Source organism: Thermobia domestica, chromosome 8, assembly GCF_964235325.1.
Source record: "Thermobia domestica chromosome 8, izTheDome1.hap1.1, whole genome shotgun sequence".
Lineage (NCBI taxonomy): Eukaryota > Metazoa > Arthropoda > Insecta > Zygentoma > Lepismatidae > Thermobia > Thermobia domestica.
Window position 1 is genome coordinate 39,012,112 of NC_137461.1, and position 20,957 is coordinate 39,033,068.

The 20,957-nt window shown below is 35.0% G+C and overlaps 1 long non-coding RNA gene across 1 annotated transcript; it reads left to right on the plus strand.

The window, feature by feature from the left end:
* The first annotated feature begins 2,648 nt into the window (after positions 1–2,648).
* Positions 2,649–6,604, plus strand: LOC145691680 (uncharacterized). Its single transcript, XR_014132493.1, has 3 exons — positions 2,649–2,690; positions 5,649–5,781; positions 6,398–6,604. It is a non-coding gene; the product is annotated as an uncharacterized LOC145691680 (long non-coding RNA).
* Positions 6,605–20,957: the final 14,353 nt, after the last annotated feature.

Below are 20,957 nucleotides of genomic sequence, written 5' to 3' on the forward strand. Positions count from 1 at the left end.
TTCAATTTCGATTTTCAAAAATGTGATCTAGTAATCGTAAAAAGATATATCTAATTTGGCTGCAATACGGTGCATATATTCTTCCGGCTTCTTAATTGTTTTCACTGCTTAGTTTTAAAATCAGTCTAGATTGGATGAATGGCATTAATTCTCCTTCTCCTCTCTGATTTTAGAAACATTACTAAATAATTTGAAAAAGTTATTCTCGTTTAACAATATGGTGCAGTCTGTATGTTAGACTGGCCTTTCCCATAATTCTCGCTGCTTGAGAATTAAAATCAGTCAATTGAGCTGAGATGAATTTACTTCTTATCCTATTCAATTTTTAAAATAAGTTCCCGAATAATTTTGGTTTATGAAATTTGATTTTCAAGCTTCAGAATTATACGTGTTAATTGCGATTGAAATTGATGATGGGCAAACCGATGAAAATATTGTGTTACAAAAAAAAATTCCGCTCAGTTTTAGAATGCATAACATTCTTTAAATAGTTAAAATTAGATTAAAGTTTAGTGTTACTCTTAATAGTGAGACCAAACTGGACGCAGACATACAATTTCTACCTTTTTTAAAAAAATAAAACAGGCGTTGAGATCTAAACCACATGTTCCCTCCAAGAATTTAAACTAGGTCTCCCGCGCCTTGGTATAGTTACTTTCAACCTAGATTATAGTCTACAGCTGCTTTAAAAGGTGAAAATGTTAAAATTTAATTGAATCAGTAGTTTTGAATAGGTAATGAGTCAAAAAAGTTAAGTTATAACAAAATTTTTAAAAAACTGTTTAATTTTTGAAAAACCTAATAGATATGACCTTTATTCGAAAGAAAAAAGTTTCTTTTTTTTTGCCATTGTACGAAACGAACAACTTGTGAGCAATTTGTGTTCCAAAATAAATAAATAAAAATTTGGACTAAAACCCTTTTCAAAACAAATGTGAAATAACTGAACAACACGCTTATTAATACAATAAATGCAATGCAATACATGTTACAAGGAAGAAATACATAAGTGTTATCCACAATTACTTTCTTATTCAAGTTGTTCCGTTGTAGTCCAGTTGACAATGTAGACCTCTCTCGCACATGACCTGTTTAGTACCCTGATTGCAAATAGTAACTCCATAACAAGCTTTAACTAGGAAAACACCTCTTGAGATGTCGATAAGGAACACTTGGTTGACTGAAAGTTATAATGGGTCCGATTTTCCACTTCATGAATAGTAACCAGTAATTCAACCGAAAGACATGGGTCTCGCTAGTCAGTGTGTTCTGGTTTCCAGTTATTTGGAAGTATAGGGGAGAAGTATTGAATATCTCCATTTTTTTATTTTTCTGTTCCAGTAGTTTTCTCTAGTATTGTACATAAATAAAGTCAATCTTAATATATCATGTATAACTCCTTGTGAAACCAACAAACTTTTAAGTTGTAAGTATTAGGCTCAATATACAGTAGCCTTTCGTGCAAGTACAGTGAAGTAATTATCTTTGCATGACTTGAACCGCCATGGATATCTAGAAGCATAAGAAATAATTCAGTGCGCGCCTTACGGAAGCATGTTATACAACAGCGACAACAAACTGACACCACTCTGACACTAACGTTGCAGACTAAGAGAGTACACAGCAGAGACTATTGTTTGATTTGATGCTGAATTTAACGTCCTTTTAAGGAGCGAGGTTATATGAGACGGGACCTACTGATTAACGTGGAATCCGAATCACATGAACTCTCGCCGAGAATCGAACCCCGGAGCTTCCACGTCAAAGGCGAGTACGCTAATCGCTTGTCCACAAAGGAGCTCCAGAGACTACTATATACCTTATGGTACGCCCTTCTCATTTGGGTACTTTCTGGTATTGAAAACAATGTTTTAAGATTATATAGATATGTTGTACCATACTTTCTTTCATCACGTAATGATGTGTAAATAATTAATTACTATACTTGTTTCTTGTTTTCAAATTTTCAAAAAACAAAATCACTAAAAAAGTGTTACAAGTATCAATATAGGCAAATATCATAATACTACGCTACAGGTATGCAGGAAACTTAATTGAAGTCTTTTTCTTGTGTTCTTGAAGTAACTGTTTTACCAGTTTAATTTACATGTTCTGTACCTTTAACCTTAGCAGTTTGTATCTTCACTTGCTTGTATGTTTCCCTATTTCTCACACCTTATTTACGTTTCTTGGGAGATAGAGCGAATTCATCTTCAATAGTGGACGTTATTTCGACAACTGCCAACACAGGCTGCGACTTTGAAAAGGGCATCAGTAACAGACTCAACGAACACAGCTCTGGCAATATCTGCGTATATCTCCAATTGTGAAAAAGACACTCGTGCCATTTTCAACCTATATGGTGTATCTTCCTGCACAGAAACAAAAAATGTCCTCAACGTAAAATCACTATTTTCTGACTCATGACTTTTTCAAAACTGCTTATTTAATTGTTGTCAGTGTATAAAGAATCAACCTTGATGTGTGTTTATTCAAATGTAACTAATAAGCGTTCGCTTGGTCAACTTTAAGTGTAACAGATATATTAATATCTGAATCATAAACAGCATATGAAGTGTTAAAATTTCAAGGGTATATTATTGTATAAATACGGCTGCTCTACAAATTAAGGCATAAGTTGTATTTTCTCCAAGAAGAAAACAATTCTCCAAACAAAAATGTTCGCTAAGGTAGGTACAATTATATGTATTTGATTAATATCTTGAAATCAAATTTATTCAGGTACACGTAAGAAAATATATCAATAGTTAATAACTTAAAATTTAGTAAAGTAGTCAATTTATGAAATTTCTTACTAACAAGGAAAGTACTTGAGCTCGAACGGGTGAATACGCACAAAAAGAAAAGCATGTGTAATGTTAGCACCCCGGAAATAAACAGTGATGTCCGTTCTTCTGCAAGATGCTGTAAAAGTTGGTAAGAGCAGGACAAAGTAGAGCAAGTGTCATAACTTCAGGGCGTCTATAAAGTCTGACCCCATGCCATTTTTGCGGAAAAGGGTGGGTGGATGGAAAAATCGGTATCCCATTATTTTTACGGACACACATTTTGAATGGAAAGTTGTGTCCCAGGATCTCCCGGAGAAATTCTGCATCGCCCAACTCAGAGTTTTCAAAGTTTGAATGGTATTGTCAAAAGAAAAAGATGGAGCAAGTCCCGAGTTTTTACGCTCACCCTGTACTAAATAGGCACTCAAAATGTCAACAGTTGTCATGAAAGTCTATGACTACCATAGGGTACGCATACAGACTCGGGACTTATTGCAGCTTCTTTCTTCTCAAAATACCTTTCAAACGACATACTATTTGGCCCCCTTATCATTTGAAGAGTGTGAGGTGAACTTTGTCTGGGACCCTGGGGCAATATGTTTTTATTTAACATTTGTACCCCGAAAAATAATGGGATATAGAAAAATATGTGCACCGATATTTCCATTCGCCCAACCGTTTCCGCAAAAATGAACCGGGGTCAGATTTTATAAACGTCCTGTCAGTATGACACGTGCTCTTACGGACATTACTGTTTGCTTCAGGAGTGCTAACATTACACATGCTTTGATGTCGATGCGTATTTGCCCTTCCAGGAAAGTAAATGAACTCCACCGAACAAATATGCATACAAATAAGAGTATAAATAGCATTAGTACCTCCAGAACGATAGGTGATATCCGTTTGTCTGCAAGATGATGCAAACTTGCACCAATAGATGGGGCTACATAGTGGTAGGGAGAGTCCACCTCATGTTTACTGCTACACACTCCCAACTGTGAAGCTGCAAACGCTTGTTCTTCACATGAGGAATGGTTGAATATGTAGTGAGACTTCCGTCAAATGGTGCGGAGAGTGATGATCAATCCAATGAATGTAGTGCGATTGGTTGGAGTAAAAGTGCAACGCAAGGTATGTCATGAAGAAGGAATTGGTCTGGAACATGAGACAGATGCATGTTTTCTAGAAGAATTAATTATGCAAAAATATGGAAATCAGTTAGAAATCAGAAGTCTCCGAACGTTAGAACGCAGTGGTAAAGATTGTGAAGAGACTGAAGAGAAAGAAGTGAGAACGAGTAATGACACTGTAAATCCTGAACGAGACAATGAAAGTAGCCCGAGTGAATACAAACCGTCGCAAAACAGCGTAATGTCTACAATGTGATCATACAGTTTGCTGGTGCCAGACTGTAGAACATATTCGAGGATTATGTTGCGCGCGGATTCAACATATAAAAAACTCCTGAAGCTGAAGACCAAAAGCAATATTAAATGTCTGTTACAATTTGTAGTAAAACACGGCTGCGTTCAAGGGAAATCGCGCACTACAATTAAAGACAATCAAGCAGGGTACCATGGCAAAGTTTGATCAAACGCAAGATGTGGGAGCTAGCGTCTATTATTGGCACGTACAACTTTGGGCGATAGAAATAGCCAGAAATATTAGACTATCGAGTTTCACAGCATCAGTAGGATTTATTACAAATTTGAAGCGGCAGTATGGAATAATATCCCGTCAAATCACTGTTATAATCACGGAAAGAACATAACGAGTCAGGAGAATTTACAAACATTGAGGAAGCATTAGAGCGGAAGCAAAGTAAATGAACATATCAGGGCAAAAAACATCTCAATGGAATTTGTGTGGAACCGTGATCAAAGCCAGTTCAATTACGAAATGTTGTCAAACTGTCATTGTCAAAAAAGGGTGAGAAAGATACTATCTCGACGTTGCAATCTAGTTGAAGGGACATCTAGCTGACAAATTGTATATATGCTTTCAAGAATCCAGTGGTAAATTCTCCAATTCCATTATGAGAAGCGAAATAGAAAACAAGGAGGAACAATGTACAAAACAGTAATAAAAAGTCAGTCAGAAAAAGAAAAATATTGAAGACGAAATTTTAACTGAGAACCATAATGAATTAAATCTTCCTTATTTGCAAAGACGCCTTACCAACGATGACACGATACTTATTCTGATGATAACAATGTAAATATTGCATATAATATTTAAAAATGTATAGATATTAGGTATATCATAAAACAATCAAGACGATATCAATTTAATTTCTATTACGTGTAAATATATTCTGTATGCTCTAATCTTCATATTGAGTAACGTTTCTGAAATTACTGTAACAAATCATCACAGAACATTACATAGCTCATTTCGTTCCACATGGGTTTTGGAAAGGATCTAAGCATGTTTTAAGTTCTCTTTAAATTGTCTCGAACATATCACTGCATTGAAACAATGTTAAAAAAAAAAAAAACATTCACAAATATTATGTGTTAAACAAGTAGATTGAAAGTTTTATCAACCAATGACTATCTGAAAGGAGAAAAATTCTCAAGGGTTGTAACCATGAGAATTGAATCAACAACAGAATGCGTAGAAGAAGAACGCTTAATTGTGAATAAACTAGAAATTAATAGGAATAAAATCTACGAGCAATATCAATACCTTAATTATAGATAGTCTGCGAACATTTCTTTTCTTTTTTCTTTTCTTTTTTCTTTTTCTTTTTTTTTAAATGCCATTCAACGTTTTGATGTTCTACCGTACAAATAGGTTACTAATCCTGACAATATAAAATAGCAACATCAAGTAATAAGAATTTTTATTACTTTTTAGGTCTTCGTTTTCCTTGTCCTTGTCGTTTGTGTTGCTTTGGCTATTCCCAGGCCCATACCTATACCATATCCTCAGAGAATTCCTTTGCAACAACAGAGAGGAGAAAATATGCAGACAGCTAACATGATGTGGGGTGAGTAACTACTACAGTTATACAATCGTATTTACTTGTACTTCACTTGATTTGAAGATTGCTGTTTATAAATTACTAATGAACTTAGAGATAGGTGTTCTTATATTAAATATTCTCTGTGCAAAACCATATGTAAGAAATTACGTTCATTATTACTTTGACCATAATAGAAAGATACTCACCAGTCAGATTAATAATTTTTCCGGGATCGAAATTAATCATCATATGAGAAGTTCTGGATAGAAAACACGATCTCAATAAATTTATGTGAAATCTTAATGCCAGTAAATTACACTTGAGGAGTTTATAAAGTAATACCAAAGTGTTTCCTGGCACTTAATCCTTCTGTCTGTGTGTACACGTTGTAGAGGTCGTTCTTCTTTCCCTTAGAAAATATAGTTTTTTTTAAAAAAAATATATATGGATTATTTTGCTTGTTCAAAGTGCATTTTCAAGTAATAATCTTTTGTTGCATTTTCTCTTACTAACACGGACATCTCGTATCTACTTAAAAAATATAATTCCTGTTTAGCCACTTGGAATCACAAAACATTAATTTTACATTCATTTATTATTATAGATGCATTCCTAACTAATGGTATCAATTTTATTGCAGGATTCCCATGGTTCTGGGGTTAACTGACTAAATATTATATTAAATGACTTTGGAACATTGGATGTCAACCGGAGGAAACTAAATACGATCTGAATACCAGAACAAATTGGATAGACAAGAAGTAAATCTGATATTGTATTTTGTACAATTCTAATGCACATAGTTTAACAATGTCCTAAGCAGAAAATAAAATACAGTTTGCAAGAAGTTTGTTTTTCACTTTGAAAATTATGAATATTAAATGTCTTGTTTAGACCTATGCCTGTCTTTGTCTGTGTTGAAATAAGTTTTCCCTTACGTAGTCTATAAGTAAAATGTTCGAATATATCAAAAGTATATTAGGTTTTCAAAAATAAAATAAAATAAATCTTAAGCGTAACGCCATCAGATATTGTCGTGAGAGGGTAAGTGAGATGGGTGGTAAATTAAAGTAAATGAGAATGGAAAAATCCATTGAATGAATAAAGTGGAATTGGAGGAAAAGAAAAAGAATACTACACTATAAAACGTACAGCTCACAAATGACGAGAAGAACCCTAAAACAGGGGAGCGAGGAATGGTTAACAACACGGTCAAATCAATTTTCGGTTTTTGAGGTGTGTTCTATACTTAGATGTCATCTGCTACTCCGGGTGGTTATCTGTGTGCAATTCCGTGGTGTCATTTGAAACCCCCGTGCGAAAAGTGGGCGAGCCCATACCTACGTCACACTACTTCTGCGAGGGTTCTTCTCGTAATCTGTGAACTGTACAAGCATGATATTCTACTAAAAGGATATTAAGAGAAGACAAAACATGTTTTAAAAGGGCTAAAGGGTCTCCTTTTGCTGAAGACTATCTACACTTGTTAAGAAGTTTATGTAAAAGTAAGTACTTTATCTGTCTATTTTATCACATAAAAGAGTACAAGTGACTTACTCATAGTCCTTTAGGCTTTATTACTATAGACAGGAACGGAAGATTTAGACAGAATTCTTGGAAGCAACAAATAAGACAATATTTTTGAAATACCTACTCTAAAGGGTAAAAAGGGGTCCACAGTTTCTGACAAGATTTTAGTATCTCACTAATCCATGAAGTTAGAGAGAAAAAGTCTTCAAAAAAGTAACAGGAACATTTTTCAGCCTTTTCGATAACCCCTAAAATAAGTGTCAAAGAAGGAGACATTTCTATAATATTCAAATTCTCCTTTCATTATTTTATGCAAAAGGTAGTAAATGTGATAATTCTCTTAAGCAAAAGGTGTCAAATTCGATATATAAATTCTTAATTTAAAATAAGGAAATTTATGTTTCAGCATTTTACAAGATTCCACTTTTGAGAGGAGAAAGGGCAGTCATTTCTATGACATTCATGTTTTTCTTATGTATTCGGAAAATGCCGTGTGCAAAAATTCAGAAGGAGTAAAATTTAACATATACAAGAACATGTGTTTTATCGTTTTCGATAAACCTGTTCCTAAAAGTGAACATTATTATAATATTGAGGTTCTAATTTCTTACATTGAAGGACAAATGTGACAAGCGTGAGAGATCACTTAAGTTGGAGGAATGAAATTCGATACATAATCTCTTAATTAACACATGTTTAAACGTTTTCGAAAATTCATTTTGTGAACGGGAGAACTGGGGCAATCTCTACAATATTACGTATATATAGGGTGGTAGGTAACTCCACCGACAAACTTTGGGAGGTGATTCCTTATATGAAATCAAAGAAAAAAGTTCTTATAAACATAGGTCGAAAAACGTCTCATTTCAGAAGTATGAACCGCCAAAAATTCGAAAAATCATGTTTCGAAACTAGAAAACCTATAACTATATGACCTATAATAAACCTATAACTATATGGCCTTAGAAACTATAGGACCTATAACATGCGGTGTAAGGAATTACACAGGAACTTGTATGCAAAGTATCTAAATATCCATGTTTTACCATCCTCCGTTATCGGCGAAACGAACGCGTTATGAGTACTTACGGTGTCAGGAATCACCTTCCAAACGTTGTCGGTGTTGATTTGAATCACCCTATATATATATATATTATATGTATAATAGCTTCAATTATTTTCGTCACTAAAAAACTGGGAGGGCCTAGGCCCTCATCCCCAGGATAGATCCGCCACTACTCATAGATTTGTATGTCAGTTTCATAGCAAAAGTAATAATTAAAAGCAATAAACTATTTTGTCGAGGAATACAAATGTCGGTAGACAAATCAAATGAGAATGCTTCAGTTACTCGTGACTCTTTACCGCGTATTAGAATTAAGACGGGACGGAAAATAATCTTATTGAAATTGGTGAGTGCAAACCTTAATACAATAGCAAACCAGATGGAATATGAGCATTTGATGATTTTACCACATACAAACCACTATTAGCACTCCTTGCTCGTCTAGTCGTCAACACACGTGTCTTTGGTTGCACGTGGTCCCGGGTTCGATTCCCGGTGGGAGAATAAAGAAAATGTAATTTCACAATTATTTAGTTTAATTATCCGTTTCCTTTAGCCTAAAGGATATAATCGTGGGACGTTAAACTAAAATAGTTCATTTAAGGAGATATAATTTTTATTTTTAACTTTTCGTTTATTTCCAAGTACTTTTGAAATCATTTATGCATCGTTAAAGAACACAGTTTCAATACTTCAACAGCTGATATTCTCCAAGATTTTAGTGCCATATTTTATTAAATAATATAATTAATAGATAAATAACGTAGTAGCCGCCTCAACAGCTTCAAGCAGAGATTTGGAACATTTTTCTGTCTCATCATACACATCACTTAATGATCGCATAAACCCTACAGATTTTCGGACATCATTAGAGTGACAACAAGATACATCTTAATTGTCTGCAAAGAGAAAATAGACGTCTATAACCACAATAGTTCAGAATATTTGAAAGTATCACTAGATCGAATTAGTGAACCCAAACAATGGCAACTCCATTAAATTCTAGTCTTTTCCACTACATCTAACACCGAATGAATAAAAATTAAATTAGTTAATACTGTGAAGTAAATAATTGTTTTATATACAACATAACAGCTCCTGTATTTTAGCAATAATAATGACTAATAAAGAGCATGACTCACTAATAATTAGAACTCAAGGTTACAGTCTTCACTTCGTAATTAGCTGTTATTGGACTTAACAAATGCATGTACACAAAACCATCAAGACTTTAAAAATTAATGTATGTGGTTCACCTTATCAGCTTTACTTTGCACTACCATCTAGTAACTAACAAAAAATGAATTTTGTTTATAAATTCTGCTACTATGTTAATATTTAATTGAAGTGAGCGTATCAACCTTTTAACATTGGACTCAACCAGCATTTGTAATATGTCTCATTGACAGTCTTTGCCTTACTAAACAGGACCGTAGCCAGCCCAAAAGTGTAGGGGGGGGGGAAGGGTCGGTAGAAGTTAGAGAAGGCCGACCCAACCATATTATAGTTCATTTGCAAGTCTACCGTGAAATTGTAAGGGGTCCAGCCACCCCTAACCCCCCATGGATACGAGCCTGTTACTATACCATGGTAGATCTGGTAAAATTTATTTCATTTCACTGAAACTGGATATATATTTTCCTCCCATTTTCGAATATTCCTTTGTTGTTTGAAGTCAATCAAGGAGGTAAAAGGAAACAACATTCACTCCATGTTACATGTCTTGTACTTAATATGATAAGAAAATAATTTTCCCGCATTAAATTTGTAAAATATTTCCATATAGATACAATACAGTGTGTACTTTTTCAACTTAACAATTGCCTCATTTTCTACTTTTCAGTGACGATAAGAGAGAAGAAAATATTGGCGTCGTGAAGCAAATCCTAACTAGTTGAGTGTACCCGACTAGAAACCATTCTTTATATATTTCAGAATTAAATTTTAGACTTAAGTAGTTTTATATATATATATATATATATATATATATATATATATATATATATATATATATATATATATATATATAGGGCCGGATTTAGGCACACGTGTATCCTCCTTCATAGTAAATATACACTACATAAAGAGAAAAGTTAGCAGTGAAAATAGCAACAATTTCCGAAAATTTCTGCTGCCACGTTTCCGTTTGGGCTTAAAACAAAGGGAAGTTTTGCAAAATTGATAATTTAAGTCACTTTTCTAAAAGTTGAAAGAAGAGGATTCACAGAGAACAGACACGTAGTACCGGTAGCTATTTCCAGGGCATTTCCTCATTCAAGCCACAGATGCCTAAAGGCATTTAAAAATTCCAATTAATTCAAATGTACTGGTAGTTATTCGTGCCTCTCCCGTCAGAAAATCCTGAATATATAAATATTTAACTGCTCTCGGAAAAATACTGCTAGAGTGAATTATTATTAGAATTGAGTTCTTTAGGGATGATAATTTCAAAAACGGCTCAGTTGTTCCGGTTCATATTTTATAAATAAATGTGCCATTAATAACGGGACATGATATGGCATAAGTCATGTGTAGTGAAAAAATACGCAAGGCGAAGTTTGCTCTCACATGTTTGTTTCTTATTGAACATTCTATCAAAGACAAGTCAGACGATTTTGTTCCTTAAAAATATGCCATGACTGATTTTCCATGAAAATGTCCACAAGGGGTAGTTTACTGTTGCGAGTAAGTTTCTTTTCAAACGATTGTTTAAAAGAAAACGAATAAAGGTATTTTTCATAATTTGTTGTTTCATTAAAAAAAAAAAAAAAACTCATTTGCCTTGAAACGTTTCTTACGGACACTTTTGGGAGAGAGTTTCTTCTTGGGAGTTTTTAAAGCCAAATTGACTTTCGCAATTCTGTCCATATTTCATAAATAAATGTTCCATTAATAACAACTTCAGAATCCGAGATAAGTTATTTCTTACGAAAAAATGATAATTTCTATATTACAGTTTCCTCAAAAACAACTCATGCATTTTTTTTTCATATTGCATAAACAAATATTTCGTTAATAGCACTAAAATATGATCTTAGACTTCTTATGAAATAAATCCCTAAAAGTAAATTATTTTCGAAGACGTGTACACTGAGAAAAGTCCGTTCTCCGGACAGCGGTATATTGTACAAATAGACGGAATCCTCTTGCTTACTACGGAGCATACGTTATCCGTATGCTACATAGGCACTGCCCTTAGGTGTTACATCATGCCATTGCAGGATGTCTGACATCTAACAGTTTTCCGTATATCACATACATATACCTATGTTACCTTCGTCAGCTATATGTTATATACGTCCATTTGTATGTGATATCCTGACCACCTATATTGTTTCATACGGAAAATACGAATTGATGGAACACTCATACAAAAATATTATAAAACATGTGTTTTCAGTTATACGTCTGCTGTACGTTAAGTTCAAAACCTACACGAATTACGCATGTAACCCACCTTTTTAAGTACGCCACCTACAATTCTTTTCTCAGTGTATTCTTCGAACGAAGTTTTCCAACAAAAAAAAATATTTCTAATTTTATTTGTATTTCACAAATAAATATATCAGCAATAACTGCAGATAACATTATTTATTTACTGGAACGAAGAACTTGAGTGCGGTGACCCGTAGGTTTTATTGTGGTGGAGATTAGATTATAAATTAGCAGGTTAAACGTTGTAACTTCATAAAAAGTTCATTGTTTAAATATTGAGGTAAGAGATTTTTTTTCGTGGTAACCAGGGCGTACGCAGGGGGTGAGTTCTGGGGGTCCGTACCTCCCGAAATCACTACTTTTTTTGTAAATGTAGTCTACTTTTAGGGGCAATTTTAGAAATTTTCATATAATTTAGCCTCAAATTTACTTGGATTCCCCCCCGAAACGCTTTAGACCCCACCCGAAATAAATTCCTGCGTACGTCCCTGGTGGTAACATGCAAAAATTATTTGAATTTGACGCGACATAACGAATATTTCCTTGAATATTTCCAATCATCCATATTCATTAAACCTGAAATCATTTGAATACTGATTTATGAATTTTACCCTTTCCAATAGAAAGAAACAAGTTCCATGATAACTTACGTAATGAGTATTTTCTATTTTGATTAAATAGAACGCATAGGCCTATTTTCTTTGAGATTTACCAATCATCTCTACTTGAAGTTAAAATTAATCAACAATGAGGTGGTTCGATTGGATAAGATAAGAGTTTAGCACTGCAGTGGTCGCGCGTTCTACTATTATAGAACAGGTGTTTTATTTTTGAAATCCTGAGCAGTTGACAACACGCTCGACCTTGAGCGGTTATGTGCCTTTCTCCGATAACCTTGTGTTCATTCCAGTCTATTTTCAGCCCTTATTCTTGCACCTGCTCCGATTTGTTACATGATTTCATTAAAAAGCAAACGCCAAAAATATAGGCGGGTTGCGCGCGCACCTTACAGCTCGCTGTTGTCAACTCTCCCTTGTCATGTGTCACCTACTTCCCCTCCTGCTGCAGGAGTAAGCAGACGACAGCCGTTTACCTAGACACAGCTCAAAGCCTGCGTTCCGCTGTAACCAATTTTCAACACGCGCGCGAAACATGAAACCTTGACAGTGACTGAGCAAGACAAATGTAAATGTGGCAAATGCGTAGGTTGCTAGTTGGCTGTTGCTTTCTCCACCCACATTTTGTTGCGCGCGCAACCCGCCTATATTTTTGGCGTTTGTTTTAGTGTTCTACTATTGTAGATCGCGCGACTATTGGCGTACTGGTTTGTTTCGTATTAGTGATTTATTTCATTTTACATTTTCCCGTTATTTTTGTGGAATACGTGCTTGTATATATTTTAAATGTCAGAACATAACAGAGAACAGATGCATCTTTGGTTAGAGGAGGCAGAAAGTGACTGAAGACATGAAGTGATCGAAGACATGAAGTTGCTCGAGGAAGATTTTGTTGAATAAACAGTTGAGTGCAGCCATACGAAAATGTACCAGACATTATACCGGAAGAAAAAGAAAACATTCCAGTGCAAGCCAGGGTTGAAGTCACAGGTCCTGCTACACCACCTTTTGTCGACATACGTGCGCTTTATATCGGTATAGGGAAAAGTTAAAACCTCCTCGCTGGTATGTAGATCTCATTACACCATTGGGAAACTCACGAACTCCCAATTTGAATATAATACAGCTTTTCGTATTCTTGGCCCACAAGGCATTATTTTCATGCCTAATTGGTGATGAACGTACTTGGTTTTAATGCTCTTAATATATTTGGAGCAAATTAGAACGATTAAAATGCAGATACAAGAATTTTCTGCAGGATCTAACTTTTGAGTTGATAAAACCAGCGAATAGCCAACGTTTAGCCATGGAATCCTTTGCGAAAGAGCTTCGACACAGAGGAAGGCTTCTGCTTGCCTTCCTTCGAGGCCATTCTCGCAATAAGTCAACAAGAAAAAAACATAAAAAACTGTATGATTTATCATAGAAGAAGGTTTATGCTGTTATTTCAATACTTATACCTAAACATTTATTAGATTTTTGTTCAAAATTGTTAATATGTTAAATAAGATATATAAAATGTTTATTTTTGTCAGTATTCTTGTATTAATCAAATAAAATAATTTAAAAGTATTTTAAAACCTTAGTAAAACTTTAGTAAAAGTATTTTAATAATATAATTAACATACCTAAGACAGAATATTCTAAAAGTCATAACACTATAGAAAAATAATGATGTTCTACAATAGTAGAACGCGCGACTACTCACGTAACAGTGGAGGGCGCGACCAACGCAGTGTTAGTGTTCATATTAGGAGTGAGGCTATGTGAAACGTGAATCTACAACTTGACGTTGGATCCGAACCACATGAGCAGAAGAAAGCGGTTATGAAATTACTCACTTCGTATTTTTGAAACAAAAATTCCTCGTTAGTTTACGTAAAAATTATTGAATATTATACGTGTCAATAAAAAAGACTATCATATTTTAAGTGGTATTATATCGCTTTGGATAAATGTATTTAAATGAAATTGATCACATTTGAAAGAAAAACTCTACTAATTTTACTATATCTCATAGACAATTAATGTAAGCCCCACGAGTGGTGATGCAGACATCCAGACGATATTCCCATTCACGCACACACACGATCCAACATATCTGATCAAATGGATTGGATTGCAGCACCGATACGAAGTTGCACTTCTCGCATGCTTTGAGGCAATGGGAGTACATAAACACAATCCTTTATCTAACCTCATAGAAAGAAGTCACAGACAAATAGGTCAGGTGACCTCGGCGGCCACTTGTAGAAGACATTATCATCATTTCCAGCACGTCCAATCCATTTTCCTGGAAGCCGCTTATTCAGATGTTCTCAAACATGTAAATGCGAACATGTAATGTAAGTGAGGCAGTGGCAGCTAATTTTAGTGTTGCAGCGTTGCTCAACACCAAAGTATTTCAAGAAAACAATATCATTAGCAGTAGTAGTAAAGAACAGAAAAAGTATTTTAATAAGCCCATATATATTTAAATACTTTAAATAACATATTTTTTACTTCTATAACTGTAAAATCCTTTAGTCCGTTTTAAAAAGCAAAAAACAATCCGTCACAAAGTCTCTAATTTATACTGCGTTGCAGCGAGCATACAACGACCAGATTTCTACAGCGCAGCAATTAGAGCGAATATTAAGTCTCCTTTTTCTTATTTCAAAAGGTAAAGGCTCTGGTCGTTGCAGTGCTTCTGCAACGCGGTAAAGTTTCCAGTGAACGAGAAGGTTATTCGCGACAAATAAGATTTCTGAATTTTATTTCACTACCAATTAACAAATGATTTTTATGCATTCATTTTTAAATTACGAAACTATAATGAAGCGAACCAATATAATGACAATTTAAAAAAGTGATTGCAGAATTACAAAATAACAAATAAAATATCAGTAGAGCAGAAAACAAATGAAAATAAACACGCATTTACAAGTTAATTCTCAGCTTATATAGATAATGAAGGCTTCTTGTACAGTAACTTGCGATCCAAATATTAATAAGTCAATGTTATCCTCCCTCTGTGGGTAGTATTTTAGTGTATATTCCATTTATATTCTATTCTATTTATGTATATTTCTTTTAAAAAGTGAATATATTTTATACTCTTGATAACTTTCCACGTAAAACTGTATGATGGAAAACGCCACATTGAAGTTGGGACTACTTAGCAATGCACAGGGTCGCAGCCACGATGGGGGTCCACCAGCTCCAGACCTCCCAAAAATTTCGAAACTCGACTAACCTTTGTAGACTTTCTTAATGAACTATATTTGTTTAACAGAGAAATGATTGATCTAGGCTAAATATTTTATTTTATGCCTCATTATGTACTCTTTCATTTCTTATAAGAACAATCGTTCTATCATTTTTCTTAAAAAAAATATAGATGACAATAATTAAGAATTACTTATCGTCTTTTCGGGTGCAGAATAAGATAGGTTCGAGAATACAAAGACGTATTGGGCCCCCTCAAATACTTTTTACCCTTCCCGGCAAATATTTCTGGGTGTAGAACTGGCAATTCTGTTTGTTTTGACGTTGTTTGACTTTTGACTGCTGTTACATGCTAATCCTTCCTACACTGGCAGGTTTCAAAGTTTACTTTCCAGAACTTATGAGATTGATAAGCATTCTTTCGCCTCATGTGGAAGTATATTGTGTTTATCGTGCATTGCTTACAATTAAGACGGATGATTTGGAATGTAGTTTTTTCTTTTACGCATGTATGTACGTATGTGTGTTGGTGTATATGTGACATTCCCGATTCTTATACTTCTTTTGTATCAGCTGTTTTGACTTTCGTATAACCTTTTTTTTTAATTAACTGTTTTGGTTTTGCCATTAGATTTACTTGCATTATGTGTGCTTTAATTCTGTAAATAACCTACAAGTCACGAATGAATTCTCTGGCCCCGCGTAACGTAGTTCTTACTCCTTGCGCCTCTCTCGGTGCGAGAGGTCCCGGGTTCGATTCCCAGTGGGGGAGCTCGGTCGAAAAAGTGTAGGAAGGAAGGTAGGTAGGCCAGCCTTTCTGAATGAGGTTTTCCTCATTCTCACCAACAAATGCCGGGGTGGTACCTAACTTATAGGTCCCAGGTAGGTTCCTTCCTTCCCTTTCCTCGGACAGAGTGCTCGCCAAGGGACATCGTTCCTCATACGTGACGGGCTAAATGCCCATAGATGCTAAAAGCCTAGAACTATAAGTCCTAAAATCCTAAAATCTGAATGAATTCTATACCATGACTTCTTGTAAATATCTTACAAAGAAAGTAATTTGTCCAGCTCTCCATTGAGGAAAAACTTACAACTAAGGCTTAGACAAAACAAGCAAAGGGCAATTCAGGAGAGTGTTAAAAAAAATCCGGTTTAAATTCATAAGACATCTTATGACAGCAATGTTGTTTGCACTAGATACAGTATATTTCCACAATTTGTTTTTAATTTTCCTAGATAAACTCTGAATAAAGTGTGTTTAATTTACATTTTTTTTAGATCAATCTCTGCCACGAACTGTCTTCAGTCTAAACTGCAAAGGGATTTGGATCACTGTCAGAGACTGGGGTTCCTAGAATCAATTGAGGAGTGTTTTTTTCAAAACTCGATAGAGCACAAAACATCTTTTTTTTTCACGAATTGCATTTTTGTTATTATTGTACATAACCTGTATCGAGTTATGACAAAATGTTCATGATTTACTATGATATACACACGGCAGGCCGGTAGCCAGCCCAAAAATGTAGGGGGGCGGCTGAAGTTAGGGTGCCCGATCCAACAATATTATAGTTCATTTGCGAGCTTACCGTGAAAATGTTAGGGGGCCAGCAAAAATTTAGGGGGGCCCAGCCCCCCCAAAACCCTCCGGGATACGGGCTTGACACACGGTGCATATCGAGATTAGGCAATTCTGATTTCACAGTTCGATTTCAGCATAAAAAGCATACGTATCCTATAGCATACCTATCGATTTTTTAAAACAATCCGTTCCTCAATTGTTCGCAATAATCTAGAAAAAATATTTAGTGAATCTACAAAGCTTCTGAAATTAATATTGTGCAGTCGCCCCTTGTCGGTCTGAAGGCTCAGATAAAACACTCATAAATAACGTAATAGGGGATGTTAGAACCGACAAGTTGCGCCCAGGATTTTGTATACGTTAAACTTAAATAAATGTGAGGTACGGGATCCAACCTGGGTTGCATTTAAATGAAATCCAATACGTACAAAAGAAACAGACTGTGATGTAAAAGGGGATGGAAAAGGGGTAAGAAGGGAGTTACTTTCGGGATAGGTTAATCTACTCGCATTTACTTGCAGGTCTGATTGTTGCCTTCTCGACGATTCCTCCAGTGGGCTGATGTCCATCCATCTCTCTGCTTGGCTGGCCGTTCATCCAAATAACCAAGGTTAAGGGTCGGCGAAACCCGAACTGAGAAACCAACTTTGCGAAGACTGCAATTTTAGATAAACTTAAAATTTCTTCTTAAAAAGTAATACATCGTCGTTGAATCAAAGGTGCTCTCTAAGACAGAGCAAGGCTATCAATCGTAAATTTCAAAATGAAGCTCGCGGTTTACATTCTAACTCGTCCCTCGCTCCATCTCGACTGTCCCCTCCAAAAGTCTCTCAATTGATTTTGTATGGCCTTCTTTCCGGGTTCATGTCCTGGGTTATTCACTCTGATTTGCGTCTCGATGAAAAAAGTGCATGCTCGTAGATTAACCAAGGTAAGGTGATGATAGGAATGCTGACGGGGAAGCAATCTGTTATTTTATTAATTAAGAAATTGCAAACGTAAGAAGTAAATGACAGACAGCAAAGGCAAATGAACTTAGAAAAAAAAGTCGAAAGGTGATTTAACTTAAAATGAATAGTTATTCTTTTCACTGTAATGTTCTTTTAAAATAAAATGTCCCATTGTTCAAAATAAGAAACTTTTCCATATGTCCAAATACACATATCTTCACATCCCCCCCCCTGAAATCAAAGTCCCGAATGAAAACATTTCGGAGACAAACAAAAAAATCACTTTTTAGAATTTCTGTTTAAAAAAAAAGCTTAAGCATCTTTGTAGTTTCATTCAATGTTCATGATAAAAGCACAGCAACAAATATAGTCTGGAAAGAATCATATGATAAGAAATGATGAGTACAGCAGAAATGTTCACACACTAACACAGTTGACAGCAGAACAGTCAATGCCAAATGACGTAAGCACAGCAAGGTCGATGTTGTAAACACAGCATCACTAAGCATAAAATGTAGGTCTGGAAATCACAGGTACAATGTCCTTACACATCACATAACTGGAAAGTTCATTCAGTACAAGTAGATTATAGGAGTAGGGTAGACAGGTATATAATAGTAACATCACAAAATTTAGGGGATACAGTCAATGACTGCCCAAAACACGTAATATGCGAAAATAGGGACAATAATTGGATAATCTAATGGAATGAAAAAAAAACTACGAAAAATCAGGGGGGAAAATGCAAAAGTAATAACTAAACTATAATCCATGCGTATATATCTATATATAGTAAATAAAAACTCCAATTCCAATAAAATTGTAACTCTATAATCAAAATAATCATTACGCGGTAGAAGAAAAATTAATCTAGCTACCCATAGAAATAATAGATAAAACAACACAAAAGAATGTTGATTTCAGGTTTCAGAAAAACGAATTGTGGAGAATTTAGTTCCACAATGACCGACGTGTTGGCAGAGTTATAGCCCTCTGCACTGGCTATTAAAAACCTCAAAAGAAATCAACATGACAGACTATCACCAAACATACTCCCAAATCCCTAACTAATTATGCGCTAAAAGAAAAGAAACTTCTTTCTTCTTATATGAAAGTAAAAGTACGTATACCCACAGGAAAATGTGGAATCAAGTCAAATCTTCAAATATACAAAAGTATATATCAAATAAGTACAAATCTTCGTCATACATAAATCTCAAGTCATCTTCATGATGAAATACACAAGTTTACTATATACACTGCAGGCGATGAAAAATTGATCATTCCAAAAGATCACTAAAATCACACAAGAGGTTATAACAGTGTATATTCCTTTGAAAAGAATACATTGACTGAGTATATTCCCAATAACTAATAACAAGTCGTAGGATCGAGCCAAAAATCCAGGGAAAGAAAAAATTCATTCTTCTTTACATCCACATTTATATCATAAAATGCATCTTGAAAAATGCAAAAAAACGTAAGAATTCCCTCTTCATCACTATCATAACATAGATAGCAAACACATATCAATTCATAGTTGCGTCTATCTCCCTAGTTTTCTTCTGCAAAACAAAATGTATCAATAAGATGTTGATCTGGCGCCTAGATACTAATTTATACAGTTTATAAGCTGTTGATAAGATGACTAGGAAAAAGAACGTATTCTACAAAGTTAACCAACAGTTCTAAGTAACTAAAGAAACAATGATGTCTATATGAGTACTCCTTTTTCTCCTTATCTTCGTTGTAATTGTTATTGCCGGCAAGACTTAGAAACACAAACAAACAAAAACAAATTCCATAATGACATGGCCAGTGTCAAAACAAAATTCGTCACCAACTTCACAGATGTTTCCTAATCCATCAAATCTTCCTTTGAGAACCGTCTTTTTCTTCCTCTTTTTTCTTTTTTTTAAACTTCATTGCAGAGAAACAGCTTCCACTTCTTTTTCTTCTTCCAAGGGAAAATACACAGGTAAAAGACGCTGATAGAGATCCCAATTCTCCTTGTCGAAAATACACAATACAATACGGTCTGAGTTGTCCACATGATTCTCTAAAAATTTTCGTGTACTCAACAATGCAATTCTCGCAGCAGGTTCCTTAGGGAAATGAAATGCACCAGCAGCGATGCAAGGAAAAGCCACAGTTGCAAACTGATTTTTCAACACAAAATCAAAACAATTGTTATAACAATTTTCCAAAGTCTTCTTGTTCGCATCTCTAGGACCACACGTCAATAATACATGATCAGCGGGGAGATTATAGCCTGGAGGAATCTTCACTTGTCCTGGTTTTAAAGAACGTATTTTCTCGCAATCTTTACGAAATTCTTCTCCTGCAGCTTCTTGGATACTTCTGTCTGCTCCTCCTAATGGAATAAGTAATTCATTCGTGAGATTGACAACGGCGTCAGCTTTAAGCATAGCGATGTCTCCACGAAAAACACTGATTTTCTTGTTGATTGCAGAATTGGCACCAAACTTCGGTTTCAAACCGGAACAATTCTTCCGTGTTTCAGCCCAAGTGGGTAATTGGTTGGCAATCACAACCTCACGAAGATTCACAGATGGAATATTTTCTTCTTTTTCAATCATGTTCACCGCAGGATTAAAAATGATCTCATAGTGTTCTTCTTTTTCTTTCTCTCTCTTATTTCTTCCTTCCTGTTCTTCGGCACAGCAGGCATTCGCAGTAGCATCCTCGACAACGTCTTGTATATCCAAGTCAACATCATCTTCTTCCTCTCCCTCGTTTTCCTTCTCCTGTCTCTCGTAGTACTTCTTCAATCTTTGTACTGCAATCGAATCAAC